The 26349-nt window shown below is 46.9% G+C and overlaps 2 long non-coding RNA genes across 3 annotated transcripts; one reads left to right on the forward strand and one right to left on the reverse strand.

Annotated features, from left to right (window-relative positions):
* Window positions 1-1083: 1083 nt before the first annotated feature.
* On the reverse strand, window positions 1084-5600 carry LOC123462274. The gene is made up of 3 exons (XR_006638187.1): window positions 5468-5600; window positions 4705-4769; window positions 1084-1197 (listed from the first exon to the last, which is right to left on the reverse strand). It is a non-coding gene; the product is annotated as an uncharacterized LOC123462274 (long non-coding RNA).
* LOC123462273 lies at window positions 4603-24893 on the forward strand. Of its 2 annotated transcripts, XR_006638186.1 has the most exons (4): window positions 4603-4696; window positions 5018-5148; window positions 8562-8706; window positions 24404-24893. It is a non-coding gene; the product is annotated as an uncharacterized LOC123462273 (long non-coding RNA). The 2 variants fall into 2 exon arrangements; XR_006638185.1 differs by lacking the exon at window positions 24404-24893 and having other exon boundaries at window positions 8562-9464.
* Window positions 24894-26349: the final 1456 nt, after the last annotated feature.

Here is a 26349-nt window from a genome sequence, read left to right on the forward strand (position 1 = left end):
AAAAAATCTTGGAAAAAAAATCTGTTTTAAGTAGAAACAGTTGCAAGTGAAAGTATAGCCCTTAATTCATCAAGCGAGTTCATTGTGGACGTCCAGGACATAGGTCAACTCCAGGGAACTCTGAGGAGATGTGGCATGTGGGAGCTGTTGTGAAGTACTTACCATGGGGCTGTAGAATTTTTTTTTAAAGTAAGAATGAAGAAATAGAGATGTTTCCCGGTATTGTTTTTTCCAAAAGGTTAATGTGCTTTCCAGGTATTCCTGAGTTCACCTCCAGGGAGTCCAAACACCTCCCAGGAATCCTCTCTTTCACAAGTTGTAGAAGTTTGGATTGAGGAAACTGAATTCACTGAACAGAAAGTTCTTTTGTTATTCAAGAAAGTATCACCTAAGTGTCAGGCAGGGTCGAAATACTTTTAGCCATTAGGAACCCAGTGAAGAAAAAGCACTCGCTGTGTTCCCCCAGGGAGAGCAGAGCTACCATCTTCTACTTGGGAGAAGTCAAACAGCCTCTCAGAGAAGGCTACTTGCAGAGCTCCACCTTGGTAAATAATGACAGAAGAAACATCTGTCCAACCCACGGTCCATGCGGCTCCTGCTCATTTCTGACCTGCACCATTCACGTGCACTGATGGATGGGGAGGACCATTGCCCACGTGTCATGGCATCAGCACTAGACCTGGCAAAGGACATGGGCCTCTGCCGTGTGTGGAAACGAGGCATTTCTATGAGAAGAGTCAAGGTATCCATGACCTCAAACCCAGCCTCACTACTGAAGATTTCCCAACAAGCACCCAAGGGTGTTTACGTAGCTTGAAACAGACAGGAATCCTGTCTTGGCAATAGAAGATTCTTCGGGTAGCACTGAAGCTGCAAAATTTTCTCTCCCATCTCCCACAGAGCTTTATCAGCTCCTGCCATATTATTTGGAATGACTGTTGGATGAGTCTTGAGAGAAGGTCAGGTTCTGAGCAGCACGGCCCGGAGAGCCATCCTAAAGCTCGCTGTCTGTCATGATCCCAGCAAGCAAGCCTCCCTGGACGGAGCAGGCGCTCCTAGTAAGTTTTACTTGAGTAAAATGGTGTTTGGTCAGTTTATTCCTGAAAGAGGTTTTAATTGATTTAGATGACTTTTGTTGGCTTTTTTTCCATTACATATTATACTGTGGGAATTCGATTAGGCTGTGAAAAGTCATTGCTGGAGGGAAGATAAGGAAGAGGGGGAAACAATGACTTTAGTATCTTTGAAATATCAAATGGACGTTCATTACTTATACCAATGGTCCTAGAATGTGTTCAAACTAAACATCTAAATCAGACCTTATTCTTGCCCCATATGCAAAATGCTTAAACTCTCATGTGAGTCAGGGATTCAATATACCTTAATTTTCAAAAAGAAAGGACTGAGACTATAACTCAGTGGTAAAGCACTGGCCTTGCATGCAAATGGCATGAGACCTTCAGTTTGATACCCAGCACCACCTCCCCTCAAAAAATTCTGAGGTGGGCTGGAGAGATGGCTTAGCAGTTAAGGCACTTGCCTGCGAAGCCTAAGGACCCAGGTTCAATTTTCCAGGTCCCATGTTAGCCAGATGCACATCATGGTGCATGCATCTGGAATTCATTTGCATTGGCTAGAGGCCATGGTACACTCATTCTCTCTCTCTCTCTCTCTCTCTCTCTCTCTCTCTCTCTCTCTCTTTCCCTCCTCTCTGTCTCAAATAAATAATAAATGATAAGATGTGTGTGAAAAAATTTAAAAAATATCTGAGGTTAGAAATAAAAGTAAGTGATTTCCAGTTTTATAACACCTATCCTAGGGAGAATGCAATTATTGGCCAATAATAGCTCCCTCAGCAGCCAGAACAATGTGCTGGTTTCCAGAACAGAGTTCTTGTAGTCATGGGCCGAATTCCACCAGTGCATTCACTGTGCAGTTCTTTTAATGTGTCTTCCCTGGCAGATTGCGCCTGCTGCTCGAGAAGAGCAACTGCCTTGCTCAGCATTATCCTCCTGCAACTAGAACAATGATGAGCCTGCAGTCAAGTTGGACTGTCGGATGGGTGGATGGTTAGGAGACTGGCAAACGGCTTACTTTCACATGACATTCTTTCTAAGAGTGACTCAGCAGCTGTCTGCCCCAAATCCCCCACCACACACGCACACACACACACACACACACACACACACACACACACACACACCTGTTAGAATGTGTGGTCACTAGTTGCCAGGTATGATGGACCCAATCTCAGCCTGAAGTGAATACTGATCCCTGCTCCCACACCTTGCCCAGAACATGCCCCACGCCCATGGAAATGCATGCAGATGTCTTAGAACATGCATGAAGTAAATGGTACCAAGTGACATGCAGTCCAAAAATGCCTTCAAAGGAAATCCCAGTGTAACATAATTTTATGAAAACTTCCGATTCGCCTTCCTATGGCATCCATCTTTGTTTGCATATAAAATTGTCTTCCCAGTCTATCCAGTTGGGCAGTGTCCCCAGCCTGCGACCTGAAGTATCCACGGTGCAGCTCTCCATGACCAAGGGACCTTCCAAGGCCCGTGTGAGCAGTGCACCGTGAACTGGTAGCTGGCACACTTCTGCTGCCACGTCGATACTGAATGCAGAAGAGGAGACATTGGCCCCACTCATGGGGTTTCCCTCTCTGACTTCCTTTTCCCACCCATCAAAGAGCAGCCCCATGATTGGATGGGACAAAAAAAACAAGGTGGAGGTCTGATCCCGTCCACCCACTTGTTTGTTCAAGGATGCTGAAGTGGGAACAGGAGGGCTGGCAATGTTGGGGAGGAAGCCTACGCCGCCAGAAGGACAAGCTAGGCCTGTTCCAGGAAACGGGATGAAGCCAGAGATGACGGTGGGTACGTGTAAGGACCAATCATGTTCCTTCCCCAGAGTTGCCCTATACTTAGACTGGGAAAGACCCTGCGCTTAGTACCAGAAAGTCAGAGATAAAAATAATTGTCACAGTCCGATGATGGTAGAGACCCCAAAACCTAGCTGCAGTGAGCTCTTTGTAGGTAGAAACACAGAAATGACATCCAGTCCAGTGTGGGGACACAGGGCAGCCTTCCCAATGACATCCAGCCCAGTGTGTGGACACAGGACAGCCTTCCCAGTGACATCCAGCCCAGTGTGGGACACAGGGCAGCCTTCCCAATGACATCCAGCCCAGTGTAGGATCTCCAGAGGCTTCCCAGAAGAAACACTGCCTAAATTGTTTCAAGACAAGTGACATAGAGACAGTGCTTCTTGCCTTTGAAGAGATACTTTCTGACCCCCAGACTATATAAAAGCTACCTCATACTTTAAATATAGAAGTTGGTCAGCATATGGGTTCAAAGGAACAAAAACAAATACATTAAGAAAAAAAATCTCAGGTTGGAGAGATGGCTCAGCAGTTAAAGGCACTTGTTTGTAAAGCCTGATTGCCCAGTCTCAGTTACCCAGCACCCACATAAAACCAGATGCCCAAGATGACTCATGCTTCTGGAGTTTATGTGCAGTGACAAGAGGTCCTTGCATGCCCACTCTCTTTCTGATTCTCTCATAAATAAAAAGTTTTAAAATGAGAGAAAGAGGGCCTGGAGAGATGGCTTAGTACTTAAGGCTCTTGCCTGCGAAGCCTAAGGACATAAGGTTTGGCTCTCCAGGTCCCACACAAGCCAGATGCACAAAGTAACATAAGTGCAAGGCCACACATGTACACAAGGGGGGGGGGCGCACACATCTGGAGTTCAATTTGCAGTTGCTGGAAGCCCTTCTCTCTCATTAAAAAAAAAACAACAGCCAGAGCCATGTATGGTGGCACACGCCTTTCTTCCCAGCACTTGGGGAGGCAGAGGTAGGAGGATTGCCATGAATTCAAGGCCACCCTGAGACTACATAGTGAATTCCAGGTCAGCCTGAACTAGAGTGAGACTCTGTCTTTAAAAAAAAAAAAAAAAAAAAAAGCCAGTCTGCTGGGCTTGCCTCAGAAAGTGAGAGAGAGAGAAGAAAGAAAGAAAGAAAGAAAGAAAGAAAGAAAGAAAGAAAGAAAGAAAGAAAGAAAGAAAGAAAGAAAGAAAGAAAGAAAGAAAGAAAGAAGCCGGGTGTGGTGGCGCACGCCTTTAATCCCAGCACTCGGGAGGCAGAGGTAGGAGTATCACCGAGAGTTCGAGGCCACCCTGAGACTACATAGTGAATTCCAGGTCAGCCTGAGCCAGAGTGAGACCCTACCTCGAAAAAACCAAAAAAAAAAAAAAAAAAGAAAGAAAGGAGGGACGAAGGAAGGAAGAAAGAAATTCTCAATATTGTTTTATGTTTCTCATCCCTAACCACCCCCCCCACACACACACACGCCCACACCCACCCATCAAAAAGTCTCCAGGCCCAACACTCATTCTGCCTCTTGGACTGCTACTTCGACAATAGACAACACGGCTCAAGGGTGGAGAGTAAAGTTGTAGACAGGTTGTTCACTCCACCAGCCCAGCTGGAATATAGCTGGGGATATATTTATGGAGTAGGAAAGGAAAACAGTTTCTGGGAAAGAAGCTTGTCATCACTCCTCCCCACCTCTCTTTAGCACCGTGAGGCGGGAGCTCTGTTTGTCCATCCTCATTCTTTCCTTTGACTCCGAGCTGGGCTGGCTCTCTGGACTCACGGTCACAATGCAAGCCCACGGAGGAAGGTACGTACCGGCAATCCCAAGTTCTTGTTGTTCTGTTCTGGATATTTTCCTTTGGTTAACCACCAAGTGCTTGCTGTATCATAATGAATGGGAAGCAAGAGGGAAATGAAATGAGTATTATTCAGAGAGAGTCATTAATGAAAAGCACATACATAATACTGTAGGGAAATAGCACAAGAGATTTCATCTTTTCTGTTTTTCTTTTTCTTTCTTTCTTTTTTTTTTTTTTTTTTTTGCTGTGTGTGTTTACAAAAAGTATTCATGAAAGCTATTCACAAACTAAACCCAAGTGTGTGAATCCTTTCATTTGCATTTTTTCAGACTGTTCCCAAGGGGTGAGCAGCACTGGAAGGTACCGGGAGAGAGCCACGCCTCGGGACATGTCTCTGGAGCCCACCCCACCCTAAATGGAACTGAGGTCGGTCAATTCCCAGATACACAGTGAGGAAATGGTAAGCAAATGACAGCGGGTGCCTAGAAAATCAGGGAACGAATAACAATGTTTTCTGGTAAATTAGCCATATTACATTATGCACAGGAAAGCGATGGAGAAAAACCACTGTTAAAAAATCGAATAATAATTGGGCTGCTTCATTTACGTGAAATGCATAATTTTTCCTCCTCTGGTGGACTTGCATTTGATTTACAATGTGAGTGCCTCCAGGGCTGTTCACCAGAGTATAATCTGTGAGATGACTAGGGAAGGGAGGGGGAGCCACAGGCTGCCACCAGCACAGTTGTCACCGAGTCCCTTCACCTCTCTCCTCTCACCTGCCATTACCAGGAACATTTGTACCGTCCTCAAGGTCTCCGAGTGAAAGTGGCAGGCATTCATCGCAGTGACGAAACCATGCCCTTGTGCTTTGCAGAGGGGACAGCTAGCCTGCGCTCCATTCAGTGTCCTTCTGCTCTGCCTCAAGCAGCTCTTGTTTCTGAACGGTGGTGGCGGGATGGCACCATAACAGAGCTGTACTTAACGCGCAGCGAGCCAGGAACAAAAGCAGCGTGCACACGGCCCGAGGAGACCTGGAAAGTGTGTGGGTAAAAACACAGAGCTGTGCTTGGCTGGGGCTCAGTTTTGCAATCAAATGCAAGATGGAAAACCCAGTTCCAATGGAAAGGTTTGGTAATCTATGGTTTGTCTGAAATAATAAGGGGCCCTTTGATCATTGGAAGCTGAATAGTGATATTTGCTCACAACTAATGCAGACTTTCCAGGCCAGTGGGCAGGGGCAGAGTGAAATGTGTCACTTGCCCAGGTACCCTGCACCCCAGCAAGATGCATCTGTGTCACTGTGTTCATTTCCTTTCCTTTCCTTTCCTCTGCATTCCCTTCCCCACACCCCACCATCCCAGCTCATCATAGTCATGACATTCTTTCTTTACATAGTCTTTGTCCACTCCGCTCCCATCTCTCCTCAAAGGCTCCATATTTGTGTATTAAAACCAGCCCTCGGCTTTCTTCTTTTAAATCTCTGTGAGAACCAGTCTCTTTATGCAGCCCAGGCTGGGTTCAAATTCAAGATCCTTTTGCCTTAACGTGCCAAGTGCTAGTCCATACCCTGGTCAGCCCTTGGGTCTACAGGGCAAACCTGTGGCTGATGGTCTGCCCCTGTGTGAGGCAGCCTGACTGGAACTTGTTGGTTTCCTGTGTCTAAACTCTGCACCCCAACAAGCTCAACACTTAGCTCCCGGGTGCCCATTCTGGGCCAACAGCCTCCTCAACCCTGATATATCTGCCTTCCCATTCCTTGCATCCCCACCCTCCAGCCCCTGTTACTGACCTGAGATTTGTCAGATTTGTTAGCTTTGTACCTACCCACGTGTTGTAAATCACCTTCATGAAATACTCTATTGCCATCTTGACAGAAAATTGCTCAACTAAATAAGCAAAGGGACAATGACTTGAAAGTGATGGTGGCCCCTGGGCTTCTGCTACAGGGCACAACCCACATGGTCCTGTGACAGTCCTACAGTTTGAAATCAGCTGAGCTCCCCTGGAGCCGGCCATTGCCATCACAACTACCACGGGCCAGTCTTGCCTGTGTGCAACAGTTGAAATTTAAAAAGTTACATCTTGCACTGGGGGTTGGCACAGTCATTAAAGGCACTCACTTGCAAAGCCTGCAGGCCCAGTTTAGTTCACCAATACCCATGTAAAGCCAGATGCACAAAGTGACACATGCATCTAGAGCTGGTTTGCAGTGGCAAGAGGCCCTATAGTGTCCTCTCTTTCTTTTTCCCTTGTACATAAATAAATAATATCTAATTTAAAGATTAATTTCAGCTCTTTCAGCCATGAGTGGAAATTGTAGTGGGCAGTTTCTGGAAGAGACAATTACTATACAAAAACCACTCCTCGAAACCTGTGTCAGACATAGAAGCAGTAGGGCCTGGGGAGATGGCCCAGTGGTTAAAGATGCTTTCTTGTAAGCCTGCTGATGCAAGTTAATCTTCCTCAGCACCCAAGTAAAGCTAGACCCTGAGTGACACACATGCCTGTAATTCCAATGCAAGCAGAGCAGTGGGCATCAGAGCTAGGAGAATCTGAAAGCCTGCAAGACAGACCCTGACCCAGAAGAGGAGAAGAGAAATACCCAAGGTGTCCTCTGAGCTCAATGTGTGTGCCATAGCATGAGCTCACCCATACATACACGTGCATAATGCATACACACACACACACAAATAAATAGGTGAAAAAAATTAAAAAGTTAAAATGGTGGGGGAGCTGGAGGGATGGCTTAGTAGTTAAGGTGCTTGCATACAAAGCCAAAGGGCCCAGGTTCAATTCCCCAGGACCCACATAAACAAGCTGGATGCACAAGGTGATGCATTCTTCTGGAGCTCATTTGTAGCAGCTGATGGCCCTGGTGCTCTCTCTCAAATAAATAAAGTAAATTTTAAAAATTTTGTTTAAAAAATTAAAAAGAACTAGAAGCAGGCATTTATTTTGCTCACAAGCCTGTAGTTTCACAAGGCTCATGGGACAGGTGTTCTCTGTCCCCATAGGGCATTGGCCAGGGAGCTCAGATGAGGCTCGGGATCTTCCACAATGCCTCACAAGCACGGTGCTGGGGGGACGCCTGCTACAGAGCAGGAGCTCACTGGGGGCCATGGGTGGCTTGGGTTCTTTTCCACTCGGGCTCACAGCGAGGCCTGTGTTCAAATGCTCTGACTCACCATAAAACAGAAACAAGCTGCCCCCACCAAGCATCCCTACCTAAATTTCAAATTTCTTTCTTTCTTTCTTTCTTTTCTTTGGTTTTTCAAGGTAGGGTCTCACTCTAGCCCAGGCTGACCTGGAATTCGCTAGGTAATCTCAGGGTGGCCTCAAACCCATGGCAATCCTCTTACCTCTGCCTCCCAAGTGCTGGGATTGAAGGCGTACACCACCATGCCCGGCTAAATTTCAAACTTCTACATAAAATAAATGGCTGCAATTTTTAACCACTGAGGTTTGGGGTAATTTGTTCCAAAGCAGTCAGTCACCAATACACATAGGCCCCACTAGGAGTGGTACAGATCTACTCCCACAGCTCTCTAGGAAGCTGAAAACTACATTTCCCAGATTGCCTGTTTGGACTATGATCATCAATAGGACCATGCCAAATCAGATAAAATATTTGTGCAAAGTTTGGAAGGCAGTAGTGAGGCAGATGTTAATTCCCTGAAATAGTGACTATATCCTACTGGGAAACAAGATCACAGAGTTACTGATGCTCCCAGCTTCATGGGTGCTGGTGGCTAGGTTCCACGTTCCTACAGGTCGCCAAACTCGATGGTGGCTGCAGCCCACGCCATTCCTGGCTTTCTGGCCAATTTTTGCAGCTAAAGTGTTTCGTTGTTTGTTTGTTTGTTTTCACAGCTGAAGTGTCTGTAGCGGAAGTTCCACTGGCTGCTTCCTGCACCCCACCTTCCTCATTGTGGCAAGAACAAAAGCTCCCCCGACAGTGGCTCTGCCACATCCCAAGAGGCTCAGCCGAAAAAGCCCTCTTCCCGCCGCCCAACAGGTCTGTAACTCATTATATGAAACCCTCGTGTGGACCGTTTTGCCTGTCCTGACCCCTGCAAGTCACACACAGGTAACCCCCACAGTGCTGGTCCTTCTCAGCCCTTTGCTCTTTCTTTCTCTCACTAATTATTTTTCCTTCTCAAGCCAGGGATTGAACCTAGGTCCTCACACATGCGAGGCAAGCTCTGTACCACTGAGCTACCGCCCCAGCCCACTAGTAATTCTTTTAATAAGTCTTTATGGAATGTCAACTGTGCGCCAAGCACTATGTCAGATCATTTCAGGAGAAAAGTGCGGCGCCCATTGAGTTCTGTCTGGTTGAGGGCTGGTTTTACCCAATGCTGGCAAAAATGAGCAGAGAGAGAAAGAGAGAGAGAGACCAGCTGACCCCGCATGCTGAAGATACCACCTCAAGGAAAGAGTTCACCAGCTCTGCTGTGCATAACCGAAGCTCCCACTCATGCTCCCGCAGTCTCCCATGCGTGGTCAGTTGTGCTGGCCGTGGGCTCTGCAGGCAGCATGGGTCAAGTCCCAAGTTCAGGGCTACGCATTTTACGAGAAGACTCTTGGCTCCTTCTCGCCGCCTCTGGGGATCAAGTCATCATCATTATGACTGTTGTTATGTTCCCTGTTGTATAGACAAGGAGATGTAAATTGGGAGAGATTCGGGTATTAGTAATTGGGTAGATGGTGATGCCACTAACAAACATGAAAGACTCAGGAGGAGGCACAGAAAATGGGCAGAGGGTGACAAGCACATGCACCAGTGGCACAGGAGGCACCCACGGGCCCCTGCAGGAGGTGTCCCCAGTCATGTCTTGTTGCGCGGAAAGCGAGGACTCCAAATCAGAACATATTTTGGGTCCAAAGAGCAGTTATGCCCTCCACTAAATATGTCACTCTGGGAAAGCTATGTCACTTCTTGGAGCCTCTTAGCTTCATGATCCTGATAAACAAAATGGGTCTGTGGTGATTTGATTCAGGTGTCCCCCATAAACTTAGGTGTTCTGAATGCTAGGTTCCCCAGCTGATGGCAATTGGAAATTAAAGCCTCCTGGAGGTGGTGTATTGTTGGGGGCGGGTTTATGGGTATTATAGTCAGTTTCCCCCTGCCAGCGTTTGGCACATTCTCCTGTTAGCCAGGGGGTGATGTCTACCCTCTCCTCATGCTGTCATTTTCTCCTGCCATCATGGGGCTTCCCCTCAAGTCTGCAAGCCAAAATAAACCCTTTTTCCCCAAAAGTTTCTCTTGGTCAAGTGATTTCTATCAACAATGCGAACCTGACTGCAACAGGTTCTTGAGAAAAATAAGAAAAAGTCATATGCATATGGAATAAAAACTTACATGGGATTATTTGTGGGAAGAAGGGGAACAGTGGGGATAAGGGGGGATGGGAAAGGGTAGTGAGGAAAACAAATAAGCACCAAGTACAATGGTTCCTGTGTGTTACATTCAGATTTGCAGAGGTAGGATTAAAGGTGTGTGCCACCATGCCTGGCTAACTTTTTATTTATTTATTTTTTATTATTATTATTATTGTTTGGTTTTTCGAGGTAGGGTCTCACTCTAGCCCCAGCTGACCTGAAATTCACTATGGAATCTCAGGGTGGCCTTGAACTCACGGCAATCCTCCTACTTCTGCCTCCCCAGTGCTGGGATTAAAGGCATGTGCCACCATGTCCGGTTAACATTTTATTTTTGAGACAGGATCTCACTATGTTGTCCAGGGTGATCTTTATATCCTGTGCTCAAGTCATCCTCTTGTTTCAGCCACTCAAGTAGCTTAGACTGTGTAAGCATTTTTTTGTTCAAGGTAGGGTCTCACTCTAGCCCAGGCTGACCTGAAATTTAATGTAGTCTCAGGGTGGCCTCGAACTCATGGCGATCCTTCAACCTCTTCTGCCCAAATGCTGGGATTAAAGGTGTACACCACCATGCCTGGCTTCATAATTTATTCTTATGAGCTGAACTGTGTTCTGCTAAAATTGATCTGTTGCAGCCCTGACCTCCAGGACCTCAGACTGTAACTTCACTTGAATATGGGGCAGTTTCATAGGCAATTAAATAAAAATGAGGCCTGTAGGGTAGCTTTATTTCCATCTCACTGGTAGTCTGATGAGAAGAGATTAGGACAGACAATGCTGTTTACCATACATTATCCAAGGCACTTTGATTGGCAGCTCCAACAAACTAGTGCATCACATTGATTCAATCACACTTGAAGTCTGAGATCCTGGAGGCTTCCAGAATTGTCATATTTTCAGCACCTGAAAAGATGTCTTTTATGAAAGCACCTGTATATTTTTTTTAGTAGAATGCTAAGAATCAAAACCAGGTCATGGTCATGTGATGCAAGCTCCACCCCAAGTGACATCTTCCACCAGGAGAATATTCTGATGGTGAGCAGCATTGCAGACTTCCTGAGTCCTCTCTCCACAAGTCTAGGAAAGTGAGAGTTTTCTAAATTTTGGAGAAAGATAATTACTGAGAAATAAAACTTGTCAAAAATTCTCAGCAGGGTGTGCTGGCACACACCTTAATCCCAGCACTCAGGAGACAGAGGCAGAGGCAGAGGCAGGAGAACAGCTGTGAGTTTGAGGCCAGCCTGAGACTACATACATAGTGAATTCCATGTTAACCTGGGCTAGAGTAAGACCTTTCCTCCAAAAAAAAAAAAAAAAAAAACAGGACTAGAGAGGTGGCTTAGTGGTTAAGGCACATGCCTGCGAGCCTAAGGACCCAAGTTCTATTCTCCAGGTCTCATGTAAACCAGATGCACATGGTGGACATGTGTCTGGAGTTTGTTTGCAGTGGCTAGAGGCCCTGGTACACCCATTCTCTCTCTTTTTCTCTTTCTCTATCCCCCTCTCTGCCTCTAATAAATAAATATAAATAAAGCAAAAAAAATAGGGCTGGAGAGAAAGTTTAGTCATTAAGCACTTGCCTGTGAAGCCTAAGGACCCTGGTTCAAGGCTCAATTCCCCAGGACCCACATTAGCCAGATGTACAAGGGGGTGCACGCGTCTGTAGTTGGTTTGCAGTAGCTGGAGGCCCTGGCGCACCCATTCTCTCTCTATCTGCCTCTTTCTGTTTGTCACTCTCACATGAATAAATAAATAAAAATAAACACAATAAATAAAATAAAATAAAATTCTCATGGTGGTGCATGCCTAGAATCCCAGCACTCAGGGAACTAACGTAAGAGGCTTGCTATAAGCTGGAGGCCAGTATGGGATACAGAGTGAGTTCTGAGTCAGCCTGGGCTACAGACTCTGTCTTAAAAAAAAATTCTAAACATAAAAAATCCTCAAGCTGAATCTCATAGATGATCAAACTATTTGTTCTAGTCAATTAAAAATGTTTCTTTCTGTGTAATGTTTTATAGTTCAATAAAATGTTCAAAATAATATGAAAACATGTAAAATTAATAGAAAATTTCACTAATATGTTCTGCATCATACTTCTAAAAATTGGAAATATTTTAAGGAATTATAATAATGAACTTCATTTAAAGAAAAATTGGGCTGTGGAGATAGCTTAACGGTTAAGGCCCATGCTTGTGAAGCCTAAGGACCCTGGTTCAATTATCCAGGTCCCACGTAAGCCAGATGCACGTGGTGGTGCATGCATGTGGAGTTTGTTTGCAGTGGTTAGAAACCCTGGCCCACCCATTCTCACTCTCTCTTTCCTTCTCTCTGTCTCTAATAAATAAATAAAAATAAAATCTTAAAAAAAAAAACCTGGGAAGTAAGTGAGCATCTTTAAAGCTAAAACATGAATGAGCACAAAGGAAGGTGTGAATGGAGCGTTAACAAGAGCATGCAGGCTTGGATCTTGAGCTTGGAGAAATGTGTGTTTCGCAGGAAAACTGCATTGTGCTGCTGCCGTGGAAATCTACTGAATACAGTCACTGTTAAAATGTAGATTAATGACTGTTGTAGTTTCTTCTAAGCTGCGATGGTTCATCTTCATTGTGAATGTGAGTGAATTTGGAGATCGCCTAGGAGACACGCCTGCTCTGGGCATATCTGAGGGAGTTTTCCACGAGGTTTCTCTGAGCGAGACCCACTGTGAATGTTGGAGGCACCATGCCCTGGCCGAGGTCCTGGACTGAATGAAAGAGACAATGCCCTGAGCAGCAGCCCTCATCTCTTCCTGTTTCCTGTCTGCAGACGGGACGGGACCCGCTGCCTCCCTCCGCCGCTACGCCTTCCCCTCAGCGGCGACGTGCGCTTTCTTCAACTGTGATCGCAAACACACTCTTCCTCCTTTAAGTTGCTTTCTTTCAGGTATTGTGTCATAGCGATGATGAATTAAACTAACAGATAAGCCAAATATTAAAACGGAGGCCAGTATGGGATACAGAGTGAGTTCTGAGTCAGCCTGGGCTACAGACCCTGTCTTAAAAAAAAATTCTAAACATAAAAAATCCTCAAGCCGAATCTCATAGATGATCAAACTATTTGTTCTAGTCAATTAAAAATGTGAGCAGCATTTTGACCAAAAAACATTTTGGTGAGACTCAATGTCACAGTGGGATTATTTTTTCTCTATTTATTAATTAATTAATTAATTAATGGCCTTTGTTTTTCTTTTTTTTTCTTTTTTGGGCTTTTTAATTTTTATCCATTTTTCTTATTTACCTGGATAGAGAGAGAGAGGTTGAGAGAGAGAATGGGCATTCCAGGGCCTCTAGCCACTTCAAACTAAATTCAGCTGCTGGCTTTATATAGGTACTTAGGAATCAAACTCAGGCTGCCAGGATTTGTAGGCAAGTGCCTTAACCACTGAGCCAATTCTCTAGCCCTTTTCTCTATTTTTTTTAAAAAATATACTTTTGTTTATTTATTTGAGTGCAAGATAAAGAGAGAGAGAGAACGGGCACACCAGGGTCTCTAGCCGCTGCAAACGAACTCCAGACACATCCGCCACCTCGTGCATCCAGCTTTATGTGGGTATTGGGGAATCAAACCTGGGTGCTTTGGCTTTGCCGGCAAGTTATAATTTCCCCAATGCTGCACAAGCAAGGGGATAGCCCCAAATCCTTGCCCCTGTGACCATGATGGTAGCTGGTGTTAAAGACTTCATTCTGACTCCTTCTCTTTGCCAAACCTTTGCAGTGCCCACACACTGAGGGTGGGGAGGCCTTGCCAGCCCCTTTGGTCACAGGAGGTGTCTGGCCAATGCAATGTCAAGATCATGACCCAGTAAGAATGCTTGGAGGAGTGGCTTGATGCAGGTGCTATCATGACAGCCACAAGGCGCTTATGGTAGGAAGCCACCATCTTCGTCCTCCTGAGCACCAGGACAAAGGTCTCTCATCTACCTTTACTGCCATTCCTAGGAGCCTTGGCACAGGTCCCTGTCATATCAGGGACTCGCTTAGGAGTTGAGTCACACCATGCCTGCCTGGTCTGGCCTGGTCCAAGCGGCTTCTCCCCAAGCTAAAGACCCATGGTTGAGATGGCTCTGTACCAGTGCCCTGGGTGCTCAGACCACCAGCCCCCATTGATGTCCCTCTTCCAACCAGGGCAGGCTGTGAGACTGGTGCCAGGGCTTCCCAACCAGAGTAGAGGGCATGAGCACATGCTGGGCACTGGGCCTGGGTAAGTGGGCCTTGAACCAAGGCTCTGAGGCGTGTCATGCAGTTGTTCCATTTCTCTAAGATTCCAGTACAAGGAGGGTGAGAGGATAAAGGCAAGCCTACAGCTGTGGACAGATGTCTGTGTGCCCTCAGTCTGTATGCTAAGCTCCTTGCAGTCGGGTTCACATTGTTGGCAGAAAACACCTGACCAAGAGCAGCTTGTGAGGGAACAAAGGGCTTGTTTTGGCTTATAGACTCAAGGAGAAGCTCCATGATGGCAGAGGAAAATGACATGAGCAGAGGGTGGATATCACCCCCTGGCCAACGTCAGGTGGATAACAGTGACAGGAGAGCGTGTCAAACACTGGCAAGGGGAAGCTGGCAATAACACCCATAAGCTCGCCCCCAATAATACACTGCCTCCTGGAGGTGTTATTTCCCAAATCTCCATCAGCTGGGAACTTTGCGTTCAGAATGCCTAAGTTTATGGGGGACACCTGAATCAACCCCCCCCCATGTGATGGTATTGGTCATAAAAACCTCAAAATGGAATCCAGGAACTGCCTCATACCCTCTGCCAGGTGAGGACATGCGGGGCATAGCCGTCTATGCGGGCCCTCACCTGACACCAGATCTGCCAACTCCTTCCTCTTAGATTCCAAGCCTTCAGAAGTGCGAGAAACAAAAATATCTATTGTTTATAAGCCACAGAGTGTATGGTATTTCCATTAAAGCATCCAAACTAAGTCGCATGCTCAGAGAGACAATTTCCTGGCCTCTTGTCCAAGAAAGGTTGATTCAGTAAGTCAGGGGTGTACCTATACCATCTTCGTGTGGAGGCTAGAAGTGGCCTTCCTATTAGGTCCCCACCTTTTGGGGGGGTTTTGTTTTGTTTTTTGTTTTTCGAGGTAGGGTCTCCCTCTAGCCCAGGCTGACCTGGAATTCACTATGTAGTCTCAGGGTGGCCTTGAACTCATAGAGATCTTCCTACCTTTGCCTCCCAAGTGCTGGGATTAAAGGCACCACCATGCCTGGCTCCCCCTATCATTTTTTTTTTTTTTTAAGATAATGGCTGTCTGGCCTGGAGCTCACCAAGGAGGCTAGATTGGCTTGCCAAGAGGCCTCAGGGATCCGCTTTCCCAGTGCTGAAATTACAAGTGTGCACCACCTTACCTCGTATTTGTACGTGGGCCCTGAGGCTTTCAGAACGCTTGGAAAAGGTCAGAGGCCAGCGTGGGAAAGTGGGGTTTGCTTCAGCTATTGGGAGTCTCTTCCTTTGTGAGCTCTGAGCAAGTGCTAGGTGTACCAGTGCCCTCTGACCCCAAGCACAAGGCACACAGGGATCCTGGGCAGTGAGCCCGGAACAGCCACTGTTGCAGTCCGGTCCGCAGTGCTGGTACAAATCACCCAACCAAGAGTAGCTTCTGGGAAAAAGAGGTTTATTTTGGCTTACAGGCTCGAGGGGAAGCTTCACGATGGCAGGGGAAATGATGGCATGAGCAGAGGGTGGACATCACCCCCTGGCCAACATAAGATGGACCACAGCAACAGAAGGGTGTGCCAAACACTGGCATGGGGAAACTGGCTATAAAGCCCATAAGCCCGCCCCCAACAATACACTCCCTGCAGGAGGCATTAATTCCCAAATATCCATCAGCTGGGAACCTAGAATTCAAAACACCTAAGTTTATGGGGGACACCTGCATCAAAGCACCACATTCCGCCCCTGGCCCCCATAAACTGATAATCATACATGATGTAAAATGCAATGCATTCATCTCATTTTAAAAGTTCCCATAGTTTTTATCAATCCCAAAGATGTTCATACATCCCCATATTCTAAGATCTTTTAACTGAGCCATAATACCAAAAAATAACCTCAAAAAACCCATAATGACACAGAATAAATATTCACACTGCAAAAGATGGCATTGGACATAGCAAAGAAACATTCAACCAATACAAGATTTAAAATAACCAAGGCAAACATCAAACTCTGTAGCTTCAAGTCCAGCAACTCTAGCCAGTGACAAATCTTCAAGTCCAATCATTCTAACCAGCAACAAGTCTCTGGCATTCCAATTCCACCCCTCCAGCTAGGCTACTCACAGTCCTGGGAAACTTCATCGGGGCCGGCAGCTCCTTGGCAGCCATCTCATGGTCCCGGCATCTCCACTGGGTCTCCACTGCAAGCCACGGTTCATCCTCATGGCCCCATGGGGTCTCTATGCAAGCAACCAGCAAACCTGCTTCATACTGCCCATGGCCATTTCCAAAACACAAGACCGTGTTGCAAACTCAATGACCCTCTTTCCAGCATTTCTTATACTCCACAGTACCAGGTAGGGTGCCAATTTATTAATCCAGGGGAGAATAAAGCAGACTTTGAAGAACAGGACACTCCTTGAGCACTCTGGCCCCTTCAAAAGAGTTGACATTCTTTCCGTTGCCCCAGCACAGATCAGCTGGCCCAGTCTCAAAGGTTGTAATCTCTCAGTTGCAGCTGAACGCGCAGCAGTTCACCCAAAGATTTTTTTTTTTTTCTGTGCCATATCCCTCTGCACACACCAGTTCATTTCTACGCAACGCAACCCTGCACAACTTCTCAGGACATGGGCACAAGAGCAAGCTTCTCACACAAACTGCTAGCCCAGTCCAGGCAAAAGCTCTTTCTCACCCTCATAAGCCAAACCTCACAGTCCATAGTTCTTACTGCATTCAGGTCTTGCAGCTCAGACCAGAACAGTCCATCAAGCTGGACTTAAAGCACTGCAAGGCATCTCTTAGGTCAAGGTTTCAACTCCTTCCACATTCCTCTTGAAAACAAGCTCCAAAAGGCCAAAGCCACACAGTCAGGTGTCTAGCAGCAATCCCACTCCTCGGTACCACTTTACTGTTGCAGTCCGGTTCGCATTGCTGGTACAAATCACCCAACCAAGAGTAGCTTCTGGGAAAAAGAGGTTTATTTGGCTTACAGGCTCGAGGGGAAGCTCCACGATGGCAGGGGAAAACGATGGCATGAGCAGAGGGTGGACATCACCCCCTGGCCAACATAAGATGGAACACAGCAACAGGAGGGTGTGCCAAACACTGGCATGGGGAAACTGGCTATAAAGCCCATAAGCCCGCCCCCAACAATACACTCCCTGCAGGAGGCATTAATTCCCAAATATCCATCAGCTGGGAACCTAGCATTCAAAACACCTAAGTTTATGGGGGACACCTGAATCAAACCACCACAGCCACCAAGCTGGAATTTCTGGAACTGGCCAAACCCCAGGCATGGGGCCCCAGACCAGCCATCAGACTCACATCTATGGTCAGGATTGTCACTGGGAAATTCTTCCATGCTTGTCAAATGCAGCCAGTGCTTCAGTCACTGTGAGGGTAGCTGCTGTCTGCTCTTGGCCTGGGGCCATACTACCTTGTACCTCAGAAGCCATCTGTCCACAGGTAGTCACCCCCCACCCCTCAACTCACTCTTTTTCTAATGTTTATTTATTATTTATTTGAGAGAGGGGGAGAAAGAGAGAGGAAGAGCTAGATAGAGCCCGAGAATGGGTGCACTAGGGCCTCTAGCCACAGCAAAGGAACTCCAGATGCATGTGCCACCTTGTGTATCTGGCCTACATGGGTTCTGGAGAATTAAACCTGGGTCCTTAGGCTTTGCAGGTAACCACCTTAACCACTAAGCCATCTCTCCAGCCCTCAACCCACTCTTGATGAGCTTGACACCAGGGTGTCTCTCAGGCCAACTAAGGTTAAGGGTCTTCAAACCCCCCGTCGGCGTGGAGTCTCCTGCACCAGGCCTTGTAGACATGCCTGTTTCAGTGCTTTCTTTAGAGGCAATAGCAATCCTAACACAGGAAAGAGGAGAGAACATTTTTTTTTTCTGGCTAAAAGTTCCAGAAAAGTTTATGTTACAGTATCAAGTCAAGTGTTATGGTTCCAATCAATTCAGGACATAAAACAATCTACAGTTTATTTGCATCTCTTACTCAGAACTCCTGGCCAAAATTTTTAAAAAGTGCCCTTTGATCTTCACCCCACTAATGTGAAGCATTCTCTAACTGCATTTCCATTTTAGCAAAAATGCCTGACCACTGTTATAAAACTCTTTACTGAAGAAACTCAAGACTGCTTTTTAGGATTCTAATCCTTGGACTAAATTTAGTGTAAAATCTAAGTGTGCCAAATTCCTACCCTCAGTGAACTTAGAAGCATAGAAGGAAAACTCTTGGGCATTGATTAACCTCTGTAGCAGGGAGAGGTGTGGCAAATACCATCAAATGATTGACCAGCAGTCATTGCTTGATGCTCAGATTGGATTGTGAAGGATGGGTAAGTAAATCCTCAAGAAGAGGAAAGAAGAGAAGACTATCAGTGAGACTGGATCAGGGCAGAGCAGGTGTGAAGGTGACCGCTCCAAGGAGCCAGTGAGTGAAAGCCCCTTGGATTCGCCCACATGAAGAGATGGGCCCTGAACTAGTCCAGAAGAATCAAAGAGTAGGTGTCCTGACAGCGTGGCTGATGTCTTGACATGAGAGTAACAGCTGTTACCAGTCACTGTCTCTGGTGGCCTATGGTCTTCAGCCACTGCAGCCCATGTCCTTGACTCCCCCATGTCTTTCCCAGACTCCATGTAGCCTAGAGACCAAGTGTCCTTCCCAGAGTCTTCAGCTTAAAGAAGATGATAGGGTAGCCAGTGGTCAGGGGCTGGCCAGCCCTCTACCTCTCATGTATCTTCTGTCAGGGCTGTGTGTCACGTGAGAGCCCCCCTGCAATAGAGAGTGCGGTGTGGGGGAGCTTAAAGAGAGGGACCTGGGCTGCGTGGGTGCTCCATACACAGATATCCTGCTAGTATTGAGCATCAGGAAGAAAAGGACACAATGGAAGTTGTCATTCTGCAAGATTTCTTTCCAGAATGAAGATGAAGGGGAAGCCGCCAGCATGTATCAAACTTCTACCAGGTATCCAGTCCTTCGTTGGGTGTGGGGTGCATGTGACTGTATCACACAGGAGCCACTGTACCTTGTTTACATGGGAACCACTGTACTTTGTTTACAAAGAAACCTTTGTACTTGATTTAGACAGGATGGTGGTTTGAGTCAGGTGTCCCCCATAAACTTAGGTGTTCTGAATGCTAGGTTCCTAGCTGGTGGAGATTTGGGAATTAACACTTCCTGGAGGCAGTGTATTGTTGGGGGCGGGTTTATGGGTATTATGGCTAGTTTCCCCTTGCCAGTGTTTGGCACACTCTGCTGTTGCCCTTGTCCATCTGATGTTGGCCAGGAGGTGATGTCCTCCCTCTGCTCATGCCAGAGGTAGGAGGACCGCTGTGAGTTGGAACTATAGAGTGAGTTCTTGGTCAGCTGGGCTAGAGTGAGTCCCTACCTTGCAAAAATAATAATAAAATGATTCTGGAAATTTTTACTTGGGTATTATCAAAAACATTATTGAGATATAATTCATGTGATTGACACATTTAAATTGTATAGCTTAATGGGGTTTTTTTAATACTCACTAGGGACTGGGGAGATGGCTCAATCAGTTCACTTCAGTGCCTGCCTCACAAGCATGAGGACTTGAGTTCAATTCCAGGTACCCGTGTAAAAGCCCGGCATGACAGTGCCCCTTTCATCCCTGTGCTGGGGAGGTGGAGTCAGGTGGATCCCTGGAGCTTGCTGGCCATCCAGGCAGCCTAAGTGGTAAGCTCTACTCTTAGAGACAGACAGAAACAAAGGGCATATCCCTGCTGTTGAAGACTCCACATGCTTCAGCTGCAGAACACTGAGAAATCAAGCTGGCGCTGAGCTGGAAGCCCCTCCCTGCTTCCATAGTGCTAGGAGGTGCGATGCAGGCTGCAGGATGGAGGGGGGCGGGTGGTCTTCAGTCGCAACCAGCACTGGACTCTGTGAGCTACACAACTGACCAGTCAAGTAAGGTGTCCACTGACACAATAGTGCCATGACTGTTGTAAGGGTAACTAACTGCCAGAGGCCCCAGGTTCGATTCCCCAGGACCCAAGTAAGCCAGATGCATAGGGTGGTACATGTGTCTGGAGTTGTTTGCAGTGGCTAGATGTCCTGGAGCACCCATTCTCTCTCTCTCTCTCTCTCTCTCTCCCTCTTTCTCTCTCTCAAATAAATAAAGATATAGATATATATTATATATACATAAATATATATATATATTCAATAAAAAGTTTTTAAAAAACGAATTTGACAGGGATGGAGTGATGGCTTAGCAGTTAAGGCACTTGCCTGCAAAGCCAAAGGACCCAGGCTTGATTCCTCAGGACCCATGTAAGCCAGATACACAAGGGGGCGCACGTGTCTGCAGTTCATTTGCAATGGCTGGAGGCCCTGGTACACCCATTCTCTATTTCTCACTCTCGCTCTCTCTACCTGCCCATTTCTGTATCTCTCTCTCTCAAATAAATAAATAAAAATAAAATATTTTTTAAAAAGAGTTGGACGGCATACCTGAGGATGATACCTGAGATTTGTTTCCTTCTATCTTTCATACTCACACAACACACATGCTTGCATGCACATGCAAATGTACCCACACACCTATGAACATACACAGCACATGCATGTACACCACACACAGACTGATACACACAAAAAAATATTCAGACTTGTGTTGGCATTACCTCCGTTCACTTCAGAACATTTCCTGGCTATCCTCCTACCTCTGCCTCCCGAGTGATGGGATTAAAGGCATGCACCACCACACCTGGCGTGTATTTGACTCTTGACTTTTATTGCTGAATAATATTCCACTGAATCAATGTACATTTGACTTATCTACTCATTAGTTCATAGACATTGATGCATTTCCACACAGGGGCTGTTTAACACTGCTATGAGCATGTTTCCAGTTGTCTTAGGTATGTGGGGTAGAAATACTGAGTCACATGATAAGTATGCTTAACTGGTTGAAAATAACTAACATGTTACTCAAAGCATTGTTGTTCAAACTAAGCAATCAAGAACGAAGTCCATATTCATGGAATAGAAACTTCAGGATGATTAAGACATCGCTTCTCTCCAAAGGGATCTAGGGTCAAGACAATCCCAATTAAAATCCCACTAGAATATGAAAAATTACAAGATTCCTAAGTTTATAAAGAAATGAAAAGGACTAGGACCAGATTAAACATTCTAATGAATTACAAGGCTAGAAAACTTGTACTTCCAGATTTGAAGATTTAGTATAAAACCGTAACAAGGCGTCTCTGGGGCAGGGATGAACACAGACCAACCGGAAGAGCTGAACGCCCAGAGCAGACCCATATAGCCATTGCATTCCCTACAAGGGCACCTCTCAGTCCAGGAGGAAAAGGGCCAGCGGTTAAACGTGTGAAGCCCGCGGGCTGGAGAGACGGCTTACGGTTAAACTCCCATGAAGTGTAAGGATCCAGGTTCAGTTCTCCAGGTCCCATGTAAACCAGAAGCACAAAGTGGTGCACACATGTCTGGAGTTTGTTTGCAGTGGCTAGAGGCCCTGGCACGCCCATTCTCACTCTCTCCCCCACCCCTTTCTCTGTCTCTAATAAATAAATTAAAATAAAATAAAACAAAAATAAATTTTAGCCAGGTGTGGTGGTGCACACCTTTAATCCCAGCTCTGGGGAGCCAGAGGTGGGCTTCACATGTTTAACCACTGGCCCTTTCCTCCTGAACTGAGAGGTAATGAATATAAAACATAACATTTAAGCTGGGCATACTTGGCACAAGCCTTTAAACCCAGCACTCAGGAGGCAGAAGTAGGAGGATCACTGTGCATTTGAGGCCAGCCTGAGACTACAGAGTTCCAGATCAGCCTGGGCTAGAGTGAGATCTTACCTTGAAAAACAAAAATTAAAATATAGTATTTAGCTGAGTGTGGTGACACATGCCTTTGATCCCACCACTCGGGAGGCAGATGTAGGAGGATTGCCGGGAGTTCGAGGCCATCCTGATACTACATAGTGAATTCCAGGTCAGCCTGGGCTAGAGCAAGATCTTATGTTGAAAAACCAATATAAATAAATAATTTAGTGTCTTTCTCTTTTTATTTTAAGCTGTAAATGGGTATTGTGGTAGTTTGAATAGATGGCCTCCAATATATTCAGTGTTTTATTAGTTTGTAGTTTGCATCTGTAGCCACCTGGCTGGAGGCAGTGTCACTGGGCAGATTTTAGGGTCCAGCCCTAAAATGTGGTGGTGGGTTTGAAATTCCAATCTAAAGATATGCAAGTTCTACCTGGAGTTCCTGAAGTGTGCTTTGTGGCCTCTCCCCCCCCCCTTTCTCTGCTTGGATCTGTGAAAGCAGGCCAGCTTCTTCTGCCATTATAGAACTTTCCTTGGACCTGTAAACTTCAATAAATCCCTTCCTCCATAACTGTGCCTGGTCTGGAAGCTCATCTCAGCGAACCTGAAGCTGTCTGCTACAGGTATGAAAGCAGTTACCGACTCACAATGGAAGGCAATTGTGGACCATGTCACTAAGTATGGGGCACTTTGAAGCCAGGCACTGGACATTCATTGAGCCCTGACGTCAACATTATGAACGAAGACGAGATCGCCCTTGAGGTTTCTGCACAAAGAGAAGGCAGGAGGGTTGCTTGTGGGCTCCTTACCCCTGCAACAGAGCTGCTGTGAAAAGCCAGGCATGTTGACTCTTCACCCGACATTCTTCCCACTATCCGTCAGGCCTGACGATGGGGCCGGGAACCTGGATGTGTTTCTTCATCTGTGGCTGTGTTCGTGTGCCTGCCCTCCAGGCCAGCCCCGTATTCCGGCTTCGGGAAGTATACAGCAGCCTCTGGCTGGAGGCAGGAGAGGGGATTCCATTTCTTTCTTGTTTTTCTCCTCCCACCCCCATAGACCCTGAGGCTACTGCTAGTAAGTTACCCTTTTATGCCAGCTTCTCTTCTAAACAGTTACACATCTTAGGGACCTTTTCCCATGTCATAGTTAAGAGAACAAAACTTGCTGGGGCCACACAGCTGGTAAGTGGGGGAAGTGAAATGCAGACTGCCGAGTGCCCAGCTCCCCTGTCTCTGCCCCCATGTGGCCTCCTCTCGTGGGGCTCAGCAGTTATGGAAAACTTTCTGGGTCACCAGGCACTCTGTCCTTGCCTCACCCTTCTGGAGACAAGCAGGAGTCTTGGCATTCTAGGTTCGTCAGAGCCATGCTGCTTGCTCCCAGCAACACTTGGCTTTCTGTGGGTTCTCATAGAGTCCAAGCCCACAGCCCTGCTTGTTTCACTGGCTTCCCAGAGGACCCCTACAGCGCTGGCTCTGGGATGTCCCAGACCTAACCCAGATGTGCCATTTTACATGTTTTCTAGATAACACACCCTTCCTCCAGCCTCCAAGCCAACCCTGTGGGCTGGCCTCGTTTCCAAGACCCTGGAGAGCAAGATTGATAGCAGCATGGGCAGGCTCACAGATGGCACTAAGTCTGGGGTTTGGGGGTTAGGTGTGTGAGGAGCCCTTGGCCCTGCAGACTCCAGGGTCCTTGTGTTCACAAATGTCACCCTGAGCAATCCCGGAGCTGAAACTATGAGGCCAATCTGCGGGGGTGGGGGGGGAGGGGAGACCAATACTGATGTCTGTGTTAACAGTCCCTATCGATGATGTTAGATTCAGCATGTTTCTTTGGAGGTCCTTCGTCCCCAAACAGAATTCTAAAGTAGAACTATGTAGGAGTCAGATACTAAAACTGCTCTGTCTCCAGTCCCTTCCCTTCTTTCCCTTCAAGCTCTCCCTGGAGTTCACTGTGGTGGTGGTTTGAACGTGAATGTCTTCCAGAACCTTATGTGTTTTGAATACTTGGCTGGTGGCAATTTGGGAAGGTGGCTGGTGGCAATTTGGGAAGGTGGTGGTGGCTCTGGGACAGGAAGCCTTGCTGGAGGAGGTGTGTCTCTGGGGTGGGGGACCTTGAGATTGATTCGACCAGTCCCATTGCCAGTGCTTGCTCTCCCAAACTACCACCTTCCTACTGCTACGGCAAGACGTGACGCCCCAGCTGTCTGCTTGCTTTGCCTTGCTTTACTGGCCATGATGAGACTTGCCCTTGAGGCTGTAAGCTAAAATAAACCCTCTCCTTCCATCAGCTGCTTCTGGCCAGGAGTTCTGTCCCAGCAACAAGAAGGAAAATGCCACAACCATGGCCTCCCGAGAGAAGGCTTCTGTCTGGGCCCAGGGGGAGCTGCCCTTGGCTCATCAAGCACACTCCATGTCAGATGCCAGGCGCCACAGCCCGCCCACTCCCCTGAGGATGCTCACACCATGTCCTGCTGGCTCCCGAGGTTTCCCTGCCCCACAGCGGGGGGTGAACGCGGTAAAACATACAGCCTCGGTGCCTGTCACCACGGGAAGCTGTGCTCTCTCCAGACCCAAATTTATGTGCATATCTCCTATAAACCTTATGCAGCACCGCGCTGCTGTTAAACGTGATTTATTCACAAGGTGCTGCTGGCTCACAGGAGGCAGAGCTGCCGCGGACCGGTGCTGACCCCCGGGTGTCACATAAAGAACCGACTGAGAGGCGGAACATGTCACCACAGGCCTTCCCTCATGGATGTCAGGTGATAGACCCCGGATGAGACCCTGACTGGGTTTCCTGGGCATCAGAGCCTAACAGCCATAAAATCCCAGACGGCTGCAGAAGTTAGCTTGCTAGGCTGTGAAGACAGGAGAAAACCCATAGGCAATGTCTTTCCTTTTCCACCCATATGTTCCCAGAAAGGGTCCATGAAAACTGGAAGGTTTATCTGAAGGAAAATATGTATACTTGTGCATTAAATACCTAGTTAATGTAATTATAAATATGTAAAGATGGGGGCTGGAGGTGCTTGCCTGCGAAGCCTAAGGTTCAATTCCCCAATACCCACATAAGCCAGATGCACAAGGTAACACATGCGTCTGGAGTTCATTTGCAGTGGCTAGAGGCACTGACATACCTTTTTCTCCCTCCCTCTCTCTCTCTCTCCATCTGCCTCTCTCTCTCAAATAAATAAACAAACAATATGTAAATATGTTATCTAACTACTTCTAGAAGGAAACCATGTCTATGTGGTCACCTCAATGAATACTGGAGAGTAGAGTACAGCCCAGAGGCCAAGGCTCTTCCAGCAGGGACACAGCCTGGAACTTCCCAGTGCAGGGCGGCCATGCCCTGGGTGGCCTTGCTCTCTCGTGTGTTTGGGTGTACACCTCCATCCCAAGCCTATTTGTGACACTGACCAACTCCCTGAAATGAGAAAAGAGCAAGACACTCTTATATCTATCTTCATGAAGTCTTTTGTTCCATAGTTGTATTAGCCAATTTTTGTCACTGTGGCAAAATTCCTGAACATCTTTAAAAAGAAGGGTGTTATTTTGGCTCCTGGTTTCAGAGGTCTGAGTCCATGGTTGGCTGGGTCCATTATTTCTGGGCCATAGTAAGGCAGAACTTCATGCCAGTTTGGGCATGGTGGAACACAGACAACTCATGATGGCTAGGAAGCAGGGAAAGCAAGAGAGGAAGGGTCCAGGGACAAGATCCACCCTTCAAAGGCAGGTCGCTAGTACCCACTTCCTCCCACTAGACTCCAACTCCTGGTGGTCCACTCAGCTATGGACGCCTCAGTGGATTGATCCATGATGAGATCGGCACCCTCATGGTCCAGCCACCTCTCCATAGCGCCACCAGCTGGCGACCAAGAGTACAACACCTGAACTCCGAAAGACACTTCAGATCCAACACATACCAGGTTCCCACGCTTTGCCTTCCCCACGGGTCGTGGGAACTCTGACACCGACTCTTAGGAGACCCTGACCCAGACAGAACACAGGACTTACCTTCCTCCGTTTAGCAAGCTCAAGTGAAAGGAATGGTGGGTACAATCTCTTTTTTAAGGCTTAGATGGAATTGTCCCCGAGTTCTTATTTTCCCAGTGCAAATCTAGCTTCAGTCATAAAAGTTCAGTCTTCTCCCAGGTTTGACCTGACTTAGTCATGCGTAGCATGGGTTGAGCGACTTCTGTGAGCTATGACTCAGACTTTCCAACGTCTCCTA

Source organism: Jaculus jaculus, chromosome 7 (assembly GCF_020740685.1).
Source record: "Jaculus jaculus isolate mJacJac1 chromosome 7, mJacJac1.mat.Y.cur, whole genome shotgun sequence".
NCBI classification, from domain to species: Eukaryota; Metazoa; Chordata; class Mammalia; order Rodentia; family Dipodidae; genus Jaculus; species Jaculus jaculus.